Genomic DNA, 23,657 nt, shown 5'->3' with positions numbered 1-23,657 from the left:
ATGTTATGGTCACTACCTCCTAATGGTTCCTTTACCTCGAGGTCCCTGATCAAATCCAGTTCATTGCACAACACTAAATCTAGAATTGCCTTTGCCCTGGTAGGCACATTGTCTACAGGTTGCCCCCGAACAAAACTGCAGAAAATAGCAACCAGAGGAGCGACGAGAAACCAGAAGCACATCATTACATGAGCTACAGAGTCAATCCTCAAACTGCGTTGATTGAGCCTTGCCCGAGATCCAGGACTTCTACCAAGTCATCAGTGCAAATGAGTGGGATCCTTGGTCATGCAGGAGACGCTGTAGTCCATTGCTGAAACAGGGTTAGGATTGTGAAGTTTGGTTCAAGAACCTGCTGGTTAGAACATAGAGGAGTACAGCACGGTACAGGCCTTTCGGCCCACGATGTTGTGCTAACATTTTAACCTACTCTAAGATCAATCTAAACTTTCTCCCACATACACCTCCATTTTTTTTTCATCCATGTGTCCAAGAGTCTGTTAAGTGTCCCCAATGTATTTGCTTCTATCACCACCTGTTGCAGCATCTTCCAACACACCTACCACCCTCTGTGTAAAGAACTTACCTACCTCTGACTTTCCTCCAAACACCCTCAAATTATTTCCCCCTCGTACTAGCCCTTCCTGCTGTGGAAAAATGTCTGGCTGGACATGCCTCTCATCCTCTTGTACACCTCTTATTAAGAGAAAAGAGAAAAGCCCTAGCTTGCTCAGCCTTTCCTCATAAGACAGGCAGCATCCTAGTAAATCTCCTCTGCGCTCTCTTCAAAGCTTCCACATTCTTCCTATAAAGAGGCAACCAAAACTGAAGACAATATCCCAAGCTAGTGAAATTGCATTTAACGCCATACGCACAACTATGACGAGGTACGGGTACAAGTACAATGATTATTATATTATTTTGGAGACGGGGTCGTTGCTTGATGCTGCTCACCCGTGGGAAGGAGGGGAGCTGGGGGGGTGGACTTTGGGGTTCTTGTGTTTGACTGTCGTCCATTCTTTGGGGCACTCCTCTGTTTACATGGATGTCTTGCAAAGAAAAAGCATTTCAGGATGTATATTGTACACATTTCTCTGACATTAAATTGGACCTTTGGACCTTTGAATTTAAAGTAGCCTCACAGATCAATAAGCAATCTCATCAGTGGAATTCTAGTGGTTAATTGCTGAATAGTGAAGTTAACTGATTCATTAAGGTTGTTTTCATTGGGGGAGTAGTGAGGACAAGCTCCCACTGCCTATTAAATGCTCCTAATTGCACGCATCCCGACAGCTTCTGACAACCAAGTCCAGCCTTCACATGTGGCTTAGCCTCCAAGCCCAGTGGAACCACTTCTACTGTCAGAAGGGGCAAAGGCTGGTTACTGATGCCTTAAAACCTGATGCCTGGAGTGGCTGGCCGCTTATCCAGGAGAAGGAAATCTCTGAGCTCACAGCTCCATTGTCTTGCAGCTATACCCACTCATGGCCCCAGAGCTGGGGTCCCTAAGGCAGTCCTACGTTGAGTTCAACACTGACTGGCAACTCCTGGGGTGCCACTGGTGCCAAACTGTGTACGGTATCACCTGTTCCTTTGCATTCATCAGCCGCTACACGGGCAACAGTTTGGTCTCCATATTGATCACACACAAAATGCCCGAGGAACTCAGCAGTTCAGGCAGCATCCGCGCAAAGTAATCAGCAGTCAATTTTGCAGGCCAAGACCCTTCTTCAAGACCAGAAAGGAAGGGGGAAGACACCAGAATAAAAGGTGGGGGAAGGGGAAGGAGGGTAGTCAGAAGGTGACTGGTGAAGACAGGAGGGTGGGAAAGGTAAAGGGCTGGAGAGGAAGGAATCTGATAGGAGAGGAGAGTGGATCATAGGAGAAAAGGAAGAAGGGGATCCACAGGAGGTGAAAGACAGGTAAGAAGAGGAAAGAGGCCAGAGAGGGGAATAGAAGAAGAGGGGAGGGGGAGGGAGAAGGAATTTTTTTTACCAGAAGGAGAAATCGATATTTATTTTTACATATTGTACTGCCCTGGCTTGTGTATCAGGTAGACAGCTAGGACACAACATCAGTGGTCGAACCTGACCAACAGAGGCCTCAGTAAGGTTAACTAATTTAAACAGATTCCTCCCTTCTGTCATTAGATTTCTGAATGGGCCATGAACTGATGAACACTACCTGACCTTTTGCTCTCTTTTTCCAATCAACTACTGTTTCATTTTTCTTACTGTAACCTATAGTGATCTTCATGTACTGCTGCCACAAAATAATAATATTGTCAGTGATAATGAAGTTGATTCTGAAATTAAAAGCAAGTCTTTTGTCCCATGAGGACAGGCTGAGCGAGCAAGGGCTTTTCTCTTTGGAGCAGTGGAGGACAAGAGGCGATTTGACAGAGGTGTACAAGATGACGAGAGACACGTACTGCAGACAGCCAGTGTTTTTTTCTCTCCCCAGGGCAGCAGTAGTTAATACCAGAGGACATCTATTTAAGGCAGGGGTTCCTGACTTGGAGTCCAAGGACCCCTTGGTTAATGGGAAAGGTCCATTGCATAAAAACATGTTGGGAGACCCTAGTTTAAGGTGAGTGGTGGAAAGTTTAGAGGAGGTGACCGAGGGAGGTTGATTTTATAGAGTGTGGTAAGTGTCTAGAACACACTGCCAGAGATGGTGGTAGAGGCAGATACATTAGGGACATTTAAAAGACTCTTGGATAGGGACATGAATGTTGGGCTACAGGCTATGTATGACAGTGGTGTTGGCTTGATCGTGGGGTAGATTTACAAAAGTTGATACAACATTATGCACCATACTATTCTATATTCAATCCCAAACTGGGTTGAAAATAAAAACTGGAGCATTCATGTCCTACAAAGAATTAACACTGATCCATTGAGGATGGGGCATTCACTGAGCAAGGGATCAGCTCTTTGACTCATCCATACTGACCGTAGCCTCCCAAATCCAGACTCATTAGCTTGTGTTCACCCCATATCTTTCTAAACCTGGGGTTCCCAACCTTTTTTATGCCACAGACTCTTACAATTAACTGAGGGATCTATGGATCCCAGGTTGGGACCCCCCCCCCCCCCATAACCTTTCCTATCCATGTACCTGTCCGAGCATCTTTTAAATGCTATAAATGTTAATGTTTATTCATCACGTGCACATAGAAACATACAGTGAAATGTGCCGTTTGTGTTAACAACCAACACACCGAAGTGTGACCATGCCCACAACACTCGGCAGAAGAACACAGAACAATACAGAACACAACCACCAACAAAACAACAACAGCAAGACAAGCCCCACCCTCACACATACACAGTCCTGTAGGCCCAAGGTGTCTTCTTTTGTTTCTAGCCTTGGACAAGCAGGCATTGGGCCTTCAGCCACCCCAGTGGACCCACATCGGGATTTCCAATTTCTCTCACACATACTCTCCACCCACTGTGTGAAGTCTTTTAGGACCCCTTTAAATCTTTCACCTTAAACCTATCCCCTACCCTGCAAAAAAGACTGAACGTCCACCTTATCTATGCACTTCAGGGTTTCATAAACCTTTAAGAAGTCACAAACACAAGAGATTCTGCCAGTGCTGGAAATCCAGATCCACACACAAAATGCTGGAGGAACTCAGTAGGTCAGGCAGTGTCTACTGAGAGGACGTGTCAGGCCGAGACCCTTCATTGGGACTGGGAAGGAAATCATCATCATCATCAAAAGACTCAAAAATTTCTACAAATGTACTGTGGAGAACACTCTCAGAATCAGGTTGAATACCACCGGCATGTCATGAAATCTGAAACTGTGTGTGTGTGTGTGTGTGTGTGTGTGTGTGTGTGTGTGTGTGTGTGTGTGTGTGTGTGTGTGTGTGTGTGTGTGTGTGTGTGTGTGTGTGTGTCTGTGTGTGTGTGTGTGTCTGTGTGTGTGTGTGTCTGTGTGTGTGTGTCTGTGTGTGTGTATCTGTGTGTGTGTGTGTCTGTGTGTGTGTGTGTCTGTGTGCGTGTGCGTATGGGTGTGCGTGTGCGTGTGCGCGCGCACGCGCGCGTGTGTGTGTGTGTGCGTGTGCGTGCGCGTGCGCGTGTGTGCGTGTGTGTGTGTGTGTGTGTGTGTGGGGGGGGGGTACTGCAGAGGATAAAAAAAAATGCTACAGAGAGCTGTAAACTCAGTCAGCTCCATCATGGCACTGGTGTTCATAGTATCCAGGACATCTTCAAGGAAGTGTCTCAGAAAGGTGGTGCCCATTACTAAGGACCTCCAGCACCCAGGGCATCCCCTCTTCTCATTATTACCAGGAGGAGGCACAGAAGCCTGAAGACACACCACCCAGTGATTCAGGAACAGCTTCTTCCCCTCTGTTATCAGATTTCTGAATGGACATTGAACCCATGAACACTACCTCCCTACTTTATTTCCGTTTTTGCACTAAGTACTTAAATAAGCTATTTTATATACAGTATATACACGTACATACAGATACGCTTACTGTGATTTACAGTTTCTAGTCCCTGCATTATCATGTAATGTTTTGTACTGCTGCCACAAAATTAACAATTTTCGCGACATATGCCAGTGATATTAAACCTGGTTCTGGTTCTTATTTTTATGCTGCGCCCAATCCAGAGTAACAATCATTTCTGTCTCTTTCACACTCGCGCACTGAAGAACGGCAATAAACAATCCTGAATCCTTCCTGTTGCTGGGTAATCAGAACTGCAATTATCCTTCAAGGGCACACATGAACAGAAGTTGGTTAGTCTCGCCAACAGGTGGTATTGGAATGGGCACCACTGACGCCAGCCGGAGCTCTCTCCTTTCCCCTCGGACCTCACGGCCAAATTGGCAAGCTCACACACGAGTGCTGGGGAAGGTAGCTGCAAATGGTAATGCACACTGGGACCCTGGGTGAGTCACTCAGTGGAGATTCTGGAACCGGCCTGCCGCTGCAGCTTTGCCGACACCTGTCTCGCCGCTTATTATAACTCCAGTAACCCTCCCATGCAAGTTTAAAAAAAACTCCCGTGCCTCATTTCCGTAGAGACAGTTCCTACACAACCTGTGTACTATGACCACACACACACCCACACACAAAAGCAAATTCCAAATCAGCGAGATATTAACGCTGAATATCAATCTGCTGAACCTTAAACCCTCATACAAACACCAATGGCCTTCAGTGTACAAACAAACGGTTAATGAGAGGGGAAAATTAACTTGTCCCCTTCGAAACAAACCACATGACAGTTCCCAAAATTAAATAGTACTACAAAAATTCACAAATGCAATTACATGTGGGCAGGGATACAGCATGTGTACCATGGTTTGTCACGGGACAAACACACACACACACACACACACACTCAGGAGAGTGTAAGAATTAATGGTGTGCACTACAACTTGACAAATGCACTTAACAACTTTTCCTAAGTTAACACAATGCACTCATCCATTGAAAACGGCAGAGGTTACAACATGAAAAACATAGAAATCCCCCGTCTAACTGTCAGGAACATCTAGGAGCAACGCGAGTTAGTATAACGTGACTGGCGGAAAGGCCATTTACTTTGCCCTAAATAGCACCGTCTCCAGTTGCACCATCACTCACGCAGACTCAGAGGCTTTGTCTGCCTGCCGTTAGGTCCAAACGAGGTCTGTTTACGAATGCACAGCAGGATGAGTCAGCCATGCTGTGTGAAACATGAGCAGTCAGGATAACCCAGCGAAGTATCCCCACACCACCCCCAACAATCCCACTCCGAAACAAGAGTGCCCCGCGTACAGTTTAAGCACACGCCACTCCTTCAAAAAATACTTCACATTCTAGCAAACCTTCCTCACCCAGTCACTGTTTTCTTTCATCCGCTGAAAGCATACTAAACATTCACCTTTGTCCTCCCGGGGAAGCACATTACGATAATGTTAGCACTTATTAACATAGATTATAGTGTGCCACCAACACCCTTGTCTACGGATGGTTCGTTCACCTTGTCACGGTGGGAAGGCCTGTGGTTTCCTGAGAGGCTCTCTGGAGCTTTGGCTCTTGGTAGGTTCAACCATGACGGTAAGGTCAAAGGGGTGGGGGTGGGCTACCAATCCAACCTGGAGCTCAGTGGTGGAGTTGGTGGAAGATGATGGCACATCATAATGGCAGTGAAGATGGAGGAAGGTTGCAGAATTGAAGGGTCCCCAGCCATTCTGGATGCCATACCATGGGTCCCTGATCTTGAGCTGTCAAGGACCACATTAGTCAAATTAACGTCCAGTGTTTCTCCATTGAGGGGATAACCCCGTGGGAGGACATCGTACTCCTCAACTCGAGTGATCGCACTACCATTACTGACAACACACTCACAGACCAACCACTCAAGGAATTAAAGACTTTCATTCTCTTTGATCTGATAATAATTTAACTGTTTGATCGCTGTGCCCAGTTGCCAGAAGATAGGAAGAAATAAAACAGGAGAAAATGAATTAACATAACAGCTGAAATGCTTCAGGACGAGTGAAAGCATCAATTTCATTTTTTTTTTCTTTTTGCACTACTTAATTTAAATATACACAGTATTTTCTTATTGCAATTTATAGTTCATTATGTATTTCACTATATTGCTCCCACAAAGCAAGAATCATGATCGATGCCAGTGATATTAAACCTGATTCTGAATTCTGAATTTAATATTTGTTCAGTCTCCCGAATACAATGAAATCCTCAAAGTCAATTATTCCAGTCAACCAGACTCTCAATTTTAATATTAAAAGCAACAAGACAACTGATTGCATTTTCTTCTTTTCTGGAAGCCCCCAAGGGCAGAGCTGCAAATTTTAACACAAAAACGTATGTTGAAATCTCTCTCCGTTTCCCGTCCCCAGCCAAATGCAATAAAGCTCCATAGACTTGGAGCAACACCCATTAAATTCTGGAGGAACTCAGCAAGTGGGGAAGCATCTAAGCAGGAAAATGGGAAGTTGATGTTTTGGGTCTTTCATCTTTATCTGCAGACTTGGCTCATGAGAGGGCAGCTTGTTTTTGTCCCACTAAATCACATCGTGATCATTTATGAGGTCAATACCAGCTGACAGTCTTTCTTTTCCTTCTCTGGTTAAAATGTTTGTTGGAATTGGGATAATGGTTGCTTGGAATTGAAATAGTGTCACATGTACTGAGATACAGGAATATCTGCCTGGGTCAAGGACTGGCAAAAGACATAGAAGTGACCAAGTCTGCGCTGAATTCTTCCGACTGGAGTTCTCTTAAATTGTGACAATTCTTCAAGCTCTTAATCACATACTTGCAATACCCTGAAGCTCAATTTTTAAAATAGTACTAATTATCACACAATATCCCCACTTCTACTTTTGAGCGAAGGATCCAATATAAAATGTCAGCTTTCATTAACAATTATGCTGTTCTTCAACGCCCAAGAAACTAATTTGGGGCATTGTTTAGACCCTGGAGATGTTGAAATAACTCTAACTAAAAATCAACATCTTTCTTTCCAAATGATGAGTTAGGGCAGGAAGGAAAAATGAAAGAATGAAGTTCAAAGTTCAGAAGTAAATTTATTATCAAAGTACGAATCTTAACATAGCAATCTTAAGATTCATTTTCATGCAAGCAATTATAGGGAAATAAATACAAAAGAATTTATGAACTATACATTAAAGACTGATAAACAGCCAATGATGAAAAGATGAAAAATTGTGCAATTAATTAAAAAAGTAAATAAATAATACTAAGAACATGAGTTGTAGAATCCTTGAAAATGAGTCTGTAGGTTGTGGAATCAGTTCAATCGACGATAGACAATAGGTGCAGAAGTAGACCATTCCGCCCCTCGAGTCTGCACCGCCATTCTGAGATCATGGCTGATCATTCACTATCAATACCCAGTCCCTGCCTTGTTCCCATATCCCTTGATTCCCCTATCCATCAGATATCTATCTAGCTCCTATCTATCTATCTATCTAGTTCAGTGCTGTGGTGAGCAAGGTTATCCACGCTGGTTCAGGAGCCTGATGTTTATAGGGTAATAACTGTTCCTGAACCTGGTGGTGTGGGATCTAAAGCCTCAGTACCTCCTTCCTGATGGCAGGAGAGAGAAGCAAGCACGACTTGGATGGTGGAGGTCCTTGATGATGGACGCTGCTTTATTGTGGCTGCACTCTTTGAAGATGTGCTTAAGTGTGAGGTGCTACATTTTGGTAGGAATAATCAAAATAGGATATACATGGTAAATGGTAGGGCAATGAAGAATGCAGAAGAACAGAGTGATCTAGGAATAGTGGTGCATTGTTCCCTGAAGGTAGAATCTCATGTGGATAGAGTGGTGAAGAAAGTTTTTGGTATGTTGGCCTTTATAAATCAGAGCATTGAGTATAAGAGTTGGGATGTAATGCTAAAATTGTACAAGGCATTGGAGAGGCCAAATTTGGAGTATTGTGTACAGTTCTGGTTACCGAATTCTAGGAAAGATGTCAACAAATTAGAGAGAGTACAGAGGAGATTTACAAGAATGTTACCTGGGTTTCAGCACCTAAGTTACAGAGAAAGGTTGAACAAGTAAGGTCTTTATTCTTTGGAGTGTCCTTGGACAGGTCTTCCTATATGGTAACACCAAAGGGTTTAAAGCTACTGACCCTCTATGCCTCCAGTCCCCTAATGAGGACTGGCTTATGGACCTCCAGCTTCTTCCTCAGCTGTTTGGTTTTGCTGACATTGGGTGAGAGGTGGTTGCTGTGGCACCACTTAACCAGATTTTCAACTTCCTATGTGCAGATTCAGTATTATTTTTTCTCAAGAAGATGCAGGTGATACACACTGATGCTCTGCGGGCTGCTCACAAAGCTGCTAAGTATGCATCTTCGACAGTTTGACGTGACACTATTGAGGCATTTCACCGTATGTGACGATGCACACACAACAAAGCTCATCCTTCTCGCTTCCTTTCTGAAGATGCATATTTAGTAGCTTAGTAACCTACCAGCTACTAACTCTAAGCCGTACATCTTTGGAATGTGGGAGGAAATGGCAGCATCCCAAGGAAACCCAGGGAAAACAGACAAACTCCGGACAGACAGCAGTGGGAATAGAATCTGATCTTACAGCTATCGATATGTTTTACAGTCAGGCACTGAAACTAGGTGCAGCAATGGAGGCCAGCAGGAAAGGTTCACAGAGCTGTGGGAACTCACGCCACCGCACACAGCCACCGACATGTGTTCCGCAACCCCATGAACTCTGCTGTGAGATTGCAAATGAACAATTAACCACTGAATTAACAGGAATAACATGGCTTCTTGCAAAATTATTGATGAGGACATTCTGCATCACATAGTTTTAAATTTGTCAAGAATAAAAACTGGTTTAGCCAGCCATACCTACATTCCAAGCACTGCACAAGATGTTCAACACAAAAGGGGAGATTTGATAGAGGTACACAAAACTATGAAGGGGTACAGATAGGGTCAATGCAAGCAGATTTTTCCCACTGAATTTGGGTGGGACTACAACTAGAGGTCATGGGTTAAAGATGAAAGGTGGAAAGTTTAAGGGAAACATGAGGGGAAACTTCTTCACTCAGAGGGTCGTGAGAGTGTGGAATGAGCTGCCAGCGCAAGTGGTGCATGAGAGCTCAATTTCTATGTTTAAGAGAGGTTTGGATAGGTACTTGGATGGTAAAGGTATGGAGGGCTATGGTCCTGGTGCAGGTCGACGGGAGTTATCAGTCTAAATGGTTCGGCACAGTCTGGATGGGCCGATAGGCCTGCTTCTGTGCTGTACTTTTCTATGACTCTATCTCTAAAATGTATATAGAAACTCTTCATGGTTATTACAAGGTATTAAAAATTCTGGACAGATATTGGGTACATTAAGATGTCCCCCCCAAAAGAAAATCCTCAGGAAGGTGGCATCAAAATTGGAGCTAACTTGGTGTTCGGTTAGTTGACCTTCATTCTTACAGTCGATGTAGTTATCTGAACGGGCAGATTAGGTTACCCTCTTGCCAATTGCTCTCAGATGTCCATTCTTCTCTATTTCTAGAACATTCTTTTTAAACTGGCGACTATCATGAAACAAGTCTTGAGTTCTCAGTTACACACTAGAGGAACTCAGCAGGTCAGGCAGCAGCTATGGAGAGGAATAAACACTCAACATTTCGGGTTGAGACCCTTTATCAGGACCGGAAAGGGAGGGAAGGGGTGAAGGAGCCAGAATAAGATGGGGGGGGGAGGGAGGGAAAGAAGTACAAATTGGCAGGTGACAGGTGAGACCAGGTGAGGGGGAAGGTCTGTGGGTGGGGTAGGGGAGATGAAGTGTGAAGCTGGGAGTTGATAAGTGGAAGAGGAAAAGGGCTGCAGAAGTCAAAATCTGACAGTAGAGGAGTCTGAACCACAGAAGAAAGGGAAGGAGGAGGGACACCAGAGGGAGGTCTTGAGGAGAGAAGGGGTAAGAGGAATGGGGAAGGAGGGAAGGGGGCGGGGAGAAATTACCAGAGGTTGGAGAAATCAATGTTCATGCTGTCAGATTGGAGGCTACCCGGATGGAATATGAGGTGCTGCTCCTTCAACCTGAGTGTGGCCTCATCGTAGCAGTTGAGGAAACCATGGACTGACATGTCAGAATGGGACTGGGAAGCAGAATTAAAATGTTTAGCCACTGGGCAATGCTCCCTGTTGGCTTTATTAGTGCAGCCAAGAGTGTAAAGGATTTGGAAACGGTCGACTCTTTGCAGGCTGTACTTGGAAGACCAAGAGACACAAGTTACGTATGATGAATTTAAAAGCACTTAAGTCAATTTAATTAAATGCATCTGGAATAAAAGGCAAGCTTCATCAACAGTCCTCCAAGAGGACCACAACCTTGCCGTGATTTGGAGGCTTGTATCCCTCAGTGACCCGGAGAGCTATGTTGGCCGGAGTGAGGGCTTTATGCTTTGGCTCTTGGTATGGTCACCCAGGCCAAACGGGTCAATGGGTAGAGGTCAGACTGAAGAGTTGTCCACTGTCCTTCCAGATTCTGGAGTTCAGCTCAGGGCTAACAACCCTGACTGGTCAAACTAAATTGTTACAGAAACAGCAATGAAGAATCTTTTTACATCTGAACATGATGGTATTCCTGGGTCTCTACCCAGGACTTGACAGTAGAGAAAACTAAGGGGAAGCTACTGACATGACAAAGAAGTACTGAACAATATCAGAGAAGGAGGGCGTTCACTGCTACTCTAAACACTAGCGGTGACACCAGCAGTAAGTTAGCAATCATCAACAATGCCCTTAGTCTGATGAACAGCAAAATAATCTCTCCGGTTAACTTAATCCCTTTCAGGAAACAGAAATCTGATGCCCTCACCCAGTGTGGTTTAGATGCAGCTCCAAGCTCAACATGGTCAATTCTGCAGTGTCATCTATAATGTTAAGTTTCTTTATTAGTCAGGGCATTAAATGTTACAGGGAGAAGGCAGGAGAGTGGGGTTGAAAGGCATAATAAATCAGCCATGATGGAATAGCAGAGCAAATCGATGGGCAGAATGGCTTAATTCTGTTCCCAAGATATGGTCTTGCAAATATTCTACTCTTAATGCTAAATTCAAACAGTCTTTAAGGATTACTAATTAATATTTATTTATTTATTGAGATGCATTGTGGAATAGGCTCTTCAAGCCAATGCACCCAGCAATCCCGATGTAACCCTAGCCTAATCACAGGACAACTTACAATGAGCAATTAACTTACCAACCGGTACGTCTTGGACTGTGGGAAGAAACTGGAGCACTTGGAGGAAACCCACACAGTGACAGGGAGAACAGACAAATTCCATACAGACAGTCTAGGGCCACAATACAAGGACATCCCTGCAGAACAGAGATGAAGAGGAATTTCTTTAGCCTGAGGGTGGTGAATCCATGGAATTCTTTGCCATGGAGACCAAGTCATTGGGTATATTTAAAGCAGAGGTTGATGAGTTCTTGATTAGTAAGGGTGTCAAAGGTTACGGGGGAAAGGAGAAGAATGGTGTTGAGAGGGATAGTAGTTCAACCATGATGGAATGGCGGAGCAGATCTGATGGGCCGAATAGCCTGATTTTGGTCCTGTGTCTCATGGTCTTATCTGTTTTGTCCCACACACTTTGTGTCACTTGACAGCAGCAATCTATGCTTTGCTGCCTTTCAACTTCACAAGCGTACTTTGCACTTTGGAAGTCAATTCGGTACGCAGCAAAGGCACGTATGTTTAGATGTGAGATATAAATCGCCAAGAAATCTCATAATGATTAATGGCCAACTGTCCCATTTTACCACAGTAAAGTCTGAATGTAACATTTTCTCTTAGCTGCACGGCCGTGCAGTAGCAGAAATGCCCCCGCGCACATAGCCTTTGTTGCCACGCAGCTGGAATTGGACGCAGCAAGAAAAAGTTCACAAGACTTGAAAGACTTTCATTGTTGTACTGTATTTTATTATATCCTTCAATTAATAAATTAAAAAAAATAAGTGACTTTTCAATTTTCATTCTAAATATTAATAGCCTGTAAATAAAGTGCCACGCAGTTGGCAGGCCACGTAAAAATTTCCTGCTCAGAGCACTTGTTGGTCTGCACAGCTGTAAAAAAAAATTAGAGGGAACGCTGCTTGAAAGGAAAATTACAGGTTCTCAATGCTCTTCTCTAAACACTGCTTTAACTTCATGACTAGTTTTAAGTTTACACACACACCCATTATAATTTTATCCCCTCCTTTGGTTGGTATAAAGTTAGAGCCAAGTTTCCATTTTGATTCAAGATGAACTCAACCACCTACTTAATGTGCTACTTTTATTTCATCATCTTTAATTTAGTTAAACTGAAAAGGACAACTCACTAAACATGCACTAAATTTTGATTTATTTTTATTTAACGATACAGTGCGGACCCCAGCAACCCCACAACCCTGATTAACCCTAACATAATCACAGGACAATTTTACAATCACCCATCAACCTACCCTGTACATCTTTGGACTATTGGAGGAAACTGGAGCACCTGGAGACAACTCAATTCCACAGGGAGGACGTACAAAGACCCCTTTCAGAACGACCGCAAAATTCAACTCTGAACTCCAAACTCCAGAACGCCCTGAGCTGTGATAGTGTTGTACCAACCACTACGCTCCTCCACGAGCACCTCATCCTTATCGTAGGGTTTGGAGGCTTGCATGCCTCAATGACCCGGACAGCTATGTTGGCCGGAGTCAGGGCCTTGTGCTTTGGCTCTTGATAGGATCACCCAGGCCAAACAGGTCAAAGGGTAGAGGCCAGGCTAAGAGTGGTCCACTGGTTCTCCAGGTTCAGGGCTAACAACCTTGACTGGTTAATCAAAACTGTTAGGGAAACAGCCAACGGCGTAACTGGCAGGAAATAAGTAAACCACAACACTACTGTGGCACCTAAATATAGCGAGTATAGTAATTCTGTAAAAAAAAATTAAAGGGACGAAAAGTCAATCACCACACCCACAATTTACTGGCAACTGCTAAGACAGCATAATTATAAGAAAACAACTCTGGCTCCTACTGTGGGTGAGGAACAGATAAATTTTCAGAGATACAGTAACAAACCCTTCCAGCCCAGAGAGCCCCCACTGCCCAGGTGACTACTAACCTGTACACCTTTGGAATGTGGGAGGAAACCGGAGCACCCAGAGGAAACCCACGTGGTCATGAGCAAAACGTACTGACAGAGGCGGGAACTGAACTCAGGTTGCCGGCACTGTAACAGTGACATGGTACCATACTGCCTCCACCCCCCAAATAAGGAATTCAGAATGGACTTCTCCAGATATTCTGACCCAGCATTAAGAGCAGAAGGTCCATTCTCAAGTTGTTTGGCCCGTCTAGCCTGCTTCTCCATCCATCAATTTGATGGCTAGGGCTGTACCTCAAGCCTACACTCTGAACCGATCCCAATAACCTGAAGTTTCCTTGTGCTCAAAGTCTGTTTCAGCCTTACAGTGCACTGTGAAGGAATTCTTCTAGTCATCAGTCATAAAGTTCAAAGTGTAAATTTTAATAACATAAATGTCATCATATCCAACCTCAAGATTCATTTCCTCATTTCCTTGTGGGCATACTCAACAAGTCCACAGAATAACAACCATAACAAGATTAGCGAAAGACTGAACCCCCAAACGGGGTGCAAGAGGCAACAAACTGTGTAAATACAAAATGAAAGAAATAAAAATAGATAAATATAGAGAACATGAGATGAAGAGTGCTTGAAGACCGAGGGATTTAAAGTTGCTGACCATTCAGCCCATCCCCAACCCTTGGTTCTATACTTTCCCGTTGGAGGGAGCAGTCTCTGCATGTCACCCATTCATCCCTCCCCCCACACTCTGGTATGCTTTCATGCAAGCATTTCCTTCTAAGCCATTTCAGACAAACTCTACAAAGGTCAATTCTTTTTCCTACAATTTCTATCTAGTGCAACACAAATATTTCACACCAGCCTTTCTATCTGAGAACCCTGCACCAACTTCTCACAGATGCACATATGACCAGACCCAGGTGAGCAGTTGTCAAATTCATTCTAGACATCCACACCAAGTGGGTAGCAGGCTGGTTAAATTGGTCGGTAGCTGGCTACAGATGCTTAGATTTTTTGCATAGTAGGAGAATTAAGGATTATGAGGAAAAGGCAGGTAGGCGGAGATGAACCATGATCTTATTGAGTGGAGGAGCAGGCTCACAGGCCAGATGGCCTATTCCTGCTCTTGTTTCTTATGTTCTAAAGTTAGAGCACAGTACTAATAATGCCAGGGTTGTGGGTTTGACATCCACTAGGGCTAATCACTTCTTCTGAGTGACATGGTAGAGCAGTGGTTACAATAAAGCTAGTGCAGTGGTAGTGATCAATGATCAAAATTCAATTCACGCTGCCGGAGTTTGTATGTTCTCCCTGTGACCGCGTGGGTTTCCTGTGGGCGCTCCAGTTTCCTCCCACATTCCAAAGATGCATGCGTTAGCGTTAGTGAGTTGTGGGCTAAACCTGCAGGCTGCCCCCCAGCACCTTCTCGGACTGTGTCGGTCGCTGATCCAAATGACGCACTTCACTGATCCTTTCGATGTACACGTGACAAATAAAGTTATTCGGATCTAAGTTTCAAAGCAAATCAGAGCAGCTTGCTAGTTGTCAATCTGAAACAGAAACTGCTTCTCTCTCCACAGATGCTGCCTGGCCAGCTGTGTACTTCATTTGTATTTCAGATTTCCAGCATTTGGAGCCACCCCACCCCCAGCCCTAACATCTATTCAAACAAGGCAAGTCAACAGAGACTAAATCTCCCTGATGTGGACAGAGCTCTGCAGAAATTTCAGCAATTACTTCTTCACTCTTTTTACTCTGATCCCACTGCAATAGAGATCTTAAGTCCATAAGAAGCAGAATTAGGCCATTCAGCCCATTGTGTCTGCTCCATCATGGCTGATTTATTATTCCTCTCAACACCATTCTCCTGCCTCCTTCCCGTAACCTTTGGTGCTCATACTAATCAAGAACCTATCAGCCCCTGCTTTAATATGCCCGATGGCATAGACTCCACGGATGTCTGTGGCAATGAGTACCACAGATTCACCACCCTCTGGCTAAAGGGACTCCTCTTCATCTCTGTTCTAAATGGACATCCCATATTCTGAGGCTATGCCCCTACTCCTAGACTCCCCCTACTAATGGAAAAATCCTTTCCACAATGATCTATAAAGACCAATTGACATGCAGCTTCCTAACTGCTGGCTATGTTTGCTTTTACATTTTATCTCCTGAGCCTGTACACAAAGACATCTCCCGCTCTTAATATTAGTTTATCACTGTTTAAAAATACATTGTTTTATTCTTCCTACTAAGGTGCATAACCTCATATATGGATTTCCACCTGTGCAACACCTCACACTTGTCTGCATTCAATTCCATCTGCCACTTTTCAACCCAGCTGGTCCAGATCCCACTGCAAGCTTTGATGGTCTTCCTCGCTGTCCACTGCATCCCAGTCTCAGTGTCATCTTCATGTCTGCTGATCCAGTTTACTGAATTATCGTCCAAGTCATTAATATAGATGACAAACAACAACAGAGCCTGCATTCATCCCCAGTGCACCACTAGTCACAGCCTCCAGTCAGAGAGACAGCACTTACTACCACTCTCTGACTTTCTCCTCTCTCAGCCAGGGGTCTTTGGACCTCTAGGTTAATGGTAGGGGTCCACGGCATACAAAAAGTTTGGGAACCCCTGCTCTCAGTGAATGTTGAATCCAATTGACTACTTCATCCTGAATGCCAAATGACTAGACCTTCTGGACCAGTCTCCCATGGGGAAGATTACAGTTTTAGAGCAAGTACAGTGCTGGTCAGCTGAGGTAGACAGAGAGGCCAAGAGTTCATTATTAGTGTAAGAGTTTGTCCCAGTTTCGTATAACAGTCATTAGGGAGGGGGAGAGGGCCTGTGGCATATTGAATTCTTGGGTGAATGGTAAGTTTTTGTTGTACTGCAGATCATGGTCTGTCTTGGGGGGGTGGAAGGTGCTGATGCTTTTTGCTAAAATAAGTGAGGGGGGGGAAGTTTGATGCTTTGCTGCTCCTTGTGCGTGGGAGGAGGGAGTAGAGGGGGCTTTGGGGTTCGAATGTTTTTACTGTCACACATTCTTTGGGGCACTCTTCTGCTTTAGTGGATGTCTGTGAAGAACAAGAATCTCAGGTTGTATATTATATGCATTCTCTGATATTAAACATAATTGTTGAACGATTGAACAGTGGGCTAGAAGCCCATCCTGACGGCACATAGTCCAAAGCTTTTTATATCTTCTGAGTTATGTTTCTCAGGCTTTTCTGCCCGACGGAAAGGGGTGAAGAAGGAAGAATATCTGGAGTGGTTAGGGTCTAGATTACGTTAGCTATTTTCCAGAGGCAACGAGAAGTATTGACAATGAAGAGAGCCATCTCGAGACACAGTACTCATCTGCAGTAAATGAATTGCCACAAGCTCACTGGCCAGGACTGACTGAGCCTTGTATAGAGACAGCAGCAATGAGAGTTAGGTCTGGCGACCTGCAGCTGTTACTGGCTTCCCTCAGATCCTGCTGACCCCTGTCTCGAGGCACGCAGCCAGCAGGTCAACAGAACACCAGCTTATGTCAACAAACATAGCTGCCACTCCCTTTGGGTGCTGCTTGTGACATGTCACAGAACCAATAACATGCTAAGTCATTCACAGTATTCAGGCAGCTAGCGAAACACAATATTCCAACAATAACCCAGGAATGCAGAATAAAATGCTATGTTTGTACTTCTGACAAACATCTATGTAAGCTAGTGAGTTTGTCTTCTTTTGCACATTGGTTGCTTTTCAGTCTTAGTAGTTTTTCACTAATTCTAAAGTTTTTTCTGTTCTACTCTGAATTCTTGTAAGAAAATGAATCTCAAGGTAGTACATACTTTGATAAAACATTTACTTTGAACTTACTAACCTTACAGCATACAATGTGAGTGGAAACTGGAGCACCACAAGGAAAGGCAGTGGTCACGGGAAGAACGTGCAAAGTCCTTAACGGCAGCGATGGGAATCGAACCTTGATCTTAAGTGTTACATTGCTGTGCTGCTCTACAGGGAAGTAAGCAGAATGGCACTGACAGGCTTTACTGACAGCCAAAAATTGATCTGATGGGCCAAATAGCCAGCTCTCCAGCACCCTACAAATCCACGCCACCGTCTCCCAGACCGTCGTGTGCACAGGCTGTTCATAAGCTCAGTGTTCCTAACCGGGATGAGAACCTGCAAGTTTAGGTAAACCTAGGATCCAAGTCAGAGCGGAAGTGAAGTGGTTAATTTTCTAGAATCCAGACCCAGAGTCATAGAATCATAGAGCACAACAGCCACATCCATCACTTCCGCTGGCAGCTTGTTACACACACAGCATCCTGTGTGAAGAAGCTCTCACTCTGATTCCCCTCAAGTATTTCACCTTTCCTATGACCCCTAGTTCTAGTTTGCCCAGCCTGAGTGGGGAAAGCCTGCGTGCATTTACCCTCTGTACTCTTTCAATCTCATTCACATCTTCTTGCAGCGAAGAGCTATTTCTATGTTTAGTTGGAGACACAATGTGGAACAGGCCCTTCTGGCCCTTCGAGCTGTGCTGTCAGCAACCCTAGCCTAACCACAGGTCAACCTACAACGACCAATCACTCTAACTGGTGCATCTTTGGACTGTGAGAGGAAACCGGAGCACCCGGATGAAACACATGCATTCCACGAGGGGAACGTACAAGCTCCTTACAGAGAAAGCCAGGATTGAACTCCGAACTCCAACGTCCCGGGCTGTAATAGTGTCGCTCTGACCAAAGCGCTACCGTGGGCAATTAGCACAACGCGATTACAGCTCGGAGCATCGAAGTCAAAGAGTCAGAGGACTTCGGCACAGAAACTGACCCTTCAGCCCATCCAGTCCATTCTGGCCTGACCTTCTGCCAAGTTCTTTTTACCTACACTTGGACCATGTCCCTCCAAAACCTTCCCACCCATGAAACTATTCAAACTTCTCTTAGTAGTCACAACTGAACCAGCATCCAGAGCTTAAATCCTCTTTAGTACCTGGGCATCTTTGAGCCAGAGAGATACAGCAATGAAGTAGGTCCTTTGGCCCACTGACTCCATGCTGAACCCACACTTAAACTTATCCTACACTAATTCTATTTTTGAATAAAATGATGCTTAGTTAAAATAAAACAAATTAAAAGACTTGAAAATAAGCACGTTACCATCTTACGCATGCCCTTCAATTACGTTAAAAATACCAATATTATATCACTAAGTATAGTTCTGCACTAACATGTTTCTCTTCATGCAAACTTCAAGCGAAAACATAGATCTTAATTACCTAAATTGGAAACAGCTGAATGGGTTTCAACTCAATTATACAGTCTTAATCTTGAGAGACTAATTTTAAGGAACGTTTAAAGATTAGAGTTGTCTAATCTAAAATTAAAAAGCTCACTATTCAAAATCCAAGTTCATAAACCTGGATGGAACTTCGAACTTTAATATGGCAACAAAACAGCTGGCTTAAAATAAAATTCTCAAACCAGAGTGAAGCTTGAATATTCTGGTCAAAAGGACTGACAAAATAAGCTTGGTACAATTTTACATTAGTACTATAACATTCTGTTCAAAATTACACCCAATGCTTGCCAGCTAAAACCACATGTTGGGAGGGAGAGGAGGGAGTGGTTGAACCAATACAAATACTCAAGAGATTCTGCAGATGCTGGAAATCCAGAATAACTTGCACAAAATGCTGTAGGAACTCAGCAGGTCAGGCAGCATCTCTGTGAGGGGTTCCCAACCCGGGGTCCATGGCATAAGAAAGGATGGGACCCCGATCTACAGAGAGGAATACACAGTCAATGTTTCAGGCCGACACTCTTCATCGGGACTAGAAAGGGAAGAGGGGTGACAACAGAATTAAAAGGCGGGGAAGGAGCACGAGCTGGCAGGTGATCGGTGAAGGAGGTGAAGGGTTGGAGAAAGATTCTGATAGGAGAGGACAGCGAAATACTGATAAGATAGGAGAAAGTGAAGCAAGGGGAACTCCAGAGGGGGGAGTGATGGACAGATGTATGTATAAGTGTGTATTATCCATTCATGAACTTGAACCTCTCTTCTACCTGTTGTCCTAAGCTGTCACCGTGTCCTTGGATTTCCATGGTGTGGCACGGTAGCTCAGTGGTTAGCACAATGCTTTACAGTACCAGCGACCTGGGTTCAACGCCCAACACTGCCTGGACAGAACTTGTACGTTCTCCCTGTAACCATGTGGGTTTTCTCTGGATGCTCTGGTTTCCTCCCAAAGACGTCCTGGTTGGTAGGTTAATTGGTCATTGTAAATTGTCCCACGATGAGACTGGGTTTAAATTGGGTGGGGGGGGGGGAGACTGCTGGGCGCTGAGGCTCAGATGGCTGCAAGGGTCGGTTCCATGTTGAATCTCAATAAATTAAACAAAATCTAGAAATCTAGCCATCTTTAGAGATACAAGAGATACTGGAATCTGGAACAACTCAGCAGGTCAGGCAGCATCTGTGCAATGGCGAGGCAGCATTTCAGGATGAGACCCTTCATTGGTGAACTGTTCCCGGAACGCCAGAGCAATGTATATTTTGTCCCTGTGTGCCCAGATCATCTGATTCTGGCGTAGCCAACAAACTGCTGGAGGAACTCAGCAGGTCGGGTAGCATCCATGGTGGGAGAAGAGGAACTACTGACAATCTCAGCATCAGAAGCATCCCATCCCCCTATACCCACCCCATCCATGTACTTATCCAAACTTCTTTCAAATATTGCAATCAAACCTGCACCCACTACTTCTGCAGGGACACATTCCACACACTCCTGAAGTTCCCCTCCAGGATACCCTTAAATATCTTACCTTTCACTCTTAACCTTTGATTTCTAGATCTAATCTCATCCAACCTCAGTGGAAAAAGTCTGCTTGCATTTACCCTTGTCTATACCTCTTAATTTTGTACACCTCAATCAAACCTCCCTCCATTCTCCTCACTCCAGGGAATAAAGTCTTAACCCATTCAAACTTTCCCCATAACTGAAGGGCTCAAGTCCCAGTAACATCATTGTAAATTTTCTCTGCACTCTTTCAATCTTATTGATAATTTTTTCGCAGTTGGATAATATAAATGAGTTGTGAATTAAGTGTTGAACTCATCTGGTGAATGAGATGGTGAAAGGATCTAAAGATTTGCTTCACCACAGAGAATATTACCAGCAGGGTCCAATTCTCAATGTTTCCAAAGCAGACCATGGAATCCGAGAAGATGGATCCCAGATGGGTGAAGTACAGAGCTAAGGAAATCAGGTCAAGATATGATGTGTTAAATAGCAGCAGAATGCTTGGTTAAAAGGGAGAGAGAGAGAGAGAAAGAAAGAGGGAGGGAAAGAGAAGAGAGAGAGGAGGGGAAGGGAGGTGAGAGAGAAAAGGGGAAGAGAAGAGAAAAACAAAGGGGGACGAATAGAGAAAAAAAGGAAAAGGGGGGTAAAGAGGAATGAGGAGAGAGATAGAGAAGGGAAAAAGAGGAAAGAGGGATAGTTTAGAAGGCTCGTTGGTCACACGAGTGTATTAGGGTGGTGTGGACTCAGTGGACTATATGGTATCTCTATATAATAATAAACAAACAGTTGGGGATGGAGATGAACATAGGACCTGCAATTACACCCAGAGTCAGTGATGGAGTGAGAAAATGATCCTTAATTAGCAAACAGCAAGGAATGCAGAAAATTAATTCCAAAATGTATTATTGTACATTTGCTCCACCCAGGTTTGGTTGAAAATTCCCTAAGTAATTGTACCAGTCTCCAATGGTTAATATATATTTACTTAATGAGCCCTCACTACAAAAGGTTGCATTTAATTTGGTGTGTAAAGGATTTTTTTTCACTAAACTAAAGGATAGGGAACACACTTGGAGAATGTCATTGAAGCAGAGGTCCATGAAAACTATTAACATCTAATGGTTTTTTTAATGATCGGATCAATAGTAAACAGGCTGCAAAATAAATAAGCTATTTAAAATGGAAATACACAAGTGTACTCATCCACTGGGCAGAAGATACAACAGTTTGAAAGCACGCAAAACCAGCTCAAGCACAGCTGTTATAAGACTATTAAATAGTACAATAAGATTGGCTGGTGGGATGGAGTTACATCTCTACCCAAGGAGGCGTAAGGCTCCTTCTCTCCTCTAGCCTGCAGTTCGCCATTGGACATGGTTAATGCTTAGTCCCCCCATCAAGGTCAAGGCAAAGCCATTGGTGCAGGCAGTGGATGGTCGTATCAGCATCTGGTGTATATCGCAGGTCTTGGTTATGTGACCACTGACGCCAGGCAGACAATCTCTGAAGAGGATTTATAATGGTTGGAGTCATCTGTCTTGTAAAGACACTACCCAGAAGAAGGCAATGGCAAACCACTTCTGCAGAAAAAACTTTGCCAAGGACAACTATGGTCATTGAAAGACCATGATTGCCCACGTCATACAGCACAGCACATAACGAACGAGTCTGATAAGATGGGCTCTTGATCTCACTATCTGCTTCATCAATAGGATCTCACACCTTATTGTTTAGGGGTAGCATCAGCCAGCTCCATCATGAGCACGCCTCCCCACCATCAAGGACATCTTCAACAGGTGGTACCTCTAGGGAGAGGCATCCATCATTAAGGACCCTTGCCATCCAGGAAATGCCTATTCCTCATTACTACCATCAGCGAGGAGGTACAAGAGCCTGAAGACACCCACTCAATATTTTGAGAACAACTTCTTCCCCTCAATCCTCAGGTTTCTGAATAGTCCATGTCCACTACCTCTTGCACAATTTATTGCATTTACGTGTTACTACTGCAAAACAAATTACATGACACATGTCGGTGTTAATAAACCTGATCCTTATTCTGCACTTTCCCTGGTACTGTCACGCTTTATTCGACGTTGTTATTGTTTTCCCTTCTTCTACCTCACTGCACTGTATAATGATTTGATCTGTGCAAACAGTATGCAAGACAAGCTTTTCAATGTATCTCGGTTCATGTGACAATGATAAACCAATTCCAGTGCTTCTTGCAGGAATGCACCTAATAAAGTGGCCACTGAGTGTAGATTAGTAGACAAAGCTGTGACAAACTGACCCCAAAATCAACATCTGTTCGGTTATCAGAAGGAACACGGAGAACCTTGCTATTGATGCCAAGCTGATAGAGGTGACGGTCTCTAAAGAAACACAGGAGTTCCATGACATTAGCAAGAGTGAATTATCCTTGGAAAGAGTGCATGGTGATTTGTCATATTAACTTGTGGACCCATTCAATTAGAACACAGAACACTACAGCACCGTACAAGCTCTTCATTCCACGATCTTGTCTCGACCTTTTAACCCACTCTAAAGTCAATCTACCTGTTCCTTCCTATATGTCCCTCCATTTTCCCCACCACCTATATGACTTTCCAAGAGTTTCTTAAACATCCCCAATCTATCTGTCTCTACCCAGAGGGTGCAGCCTCAGAACAGAAGTATGTCCCTTTAGAACAGAGATGAGGAGGAATTTCCTTTGCCAGAGGCTGGTGAATTTATGAAACTCATTGCCATAAACTGCAATGGAGGCAAAGTCAGTGGGTTTACTTACAGCACAGGTTCTTGACTAGTCAGCTGTCAAAGATTACGGGAAGTAGCCAGGAGAATGAAGTTGAGAGGGAAAATAAATTAGCCATAATCGAATGGCAGAGCAGACCTGATGGGTTGAATAACCTAATTCTGCTCCTGTGTTTTCTGTTCTTATGAAAAAAGGTCAGCCATTTGGAGTGAAATTAGGAAATACTTCTATGCACATTACGCACTGGTTGATTCACGTTTTGTAAAATCTGTTCTGCAAACGTCAATTAATTCTACAACACTTGTTAACTTTAAATCTGGGATTGTCAGCCAGAGGGGTTTTGGGACGGAGGGGAGATGCAGTATTTGCAGTGTGGGCTCTGAATGACAAAGGAATAGATCGCTTTTGGGGCTGTGAGGATGTTTTTAGTAGTTAGCAGAGAGATTTGAGGTGGCATTTCTTTAGCCAGAG

General features: G+C 44.1%; 1 protein-coding gene across 9 annotated transcripts in view; it reads right to left on the bottom strand.

Moving 5' to 3' along the window:
* The window catches only part of LOC132380994 (plasma membrane calcium-transporting ATPase 1-like), a 344,539-nt gene that overhangs the window by 200,646 nt on the left and 120,236 nt on the right, over positions 1-23,657 (bottom strand). The window contains exon 1 of one of the 9 annotated variants that reach the window (XM_059950040.1): positions 5,848-5,899. The exons of 6 other annotated variants lie outside the window; for them this stretch is intronic. The gene's annotated coding sequence lies outside the window, so the exon portion shown is untranslated. Of the gene's footprint in view, positions 1-5,572; positions 5,595-5,614; positions 5,637-5,847; positions 5,900-23,657 lie in introns of those variants that run through there. 2 more of the 9 variants (XM_059950044.1, XM_059950042.1) reach the window with 2 other exon arrangements.

This window comes from Hypanus sabinus, chromosome 25 (assembly GCF_030144855.1).
Source record: "Hypanus sabinus isolate sHypSab1 chromosome 25, sHypSab1.hap1, whole genome shotgun sequence".
NCBI lineage: Eukaryota > Metazoa > Chordata > Chondrichthyes > Myliobatiformes > Dasyatidae > Hypanus > Hypanus sabinus.
This window is presented reverse-complemented; position numbering and strand designations above follow the sequence as displayed.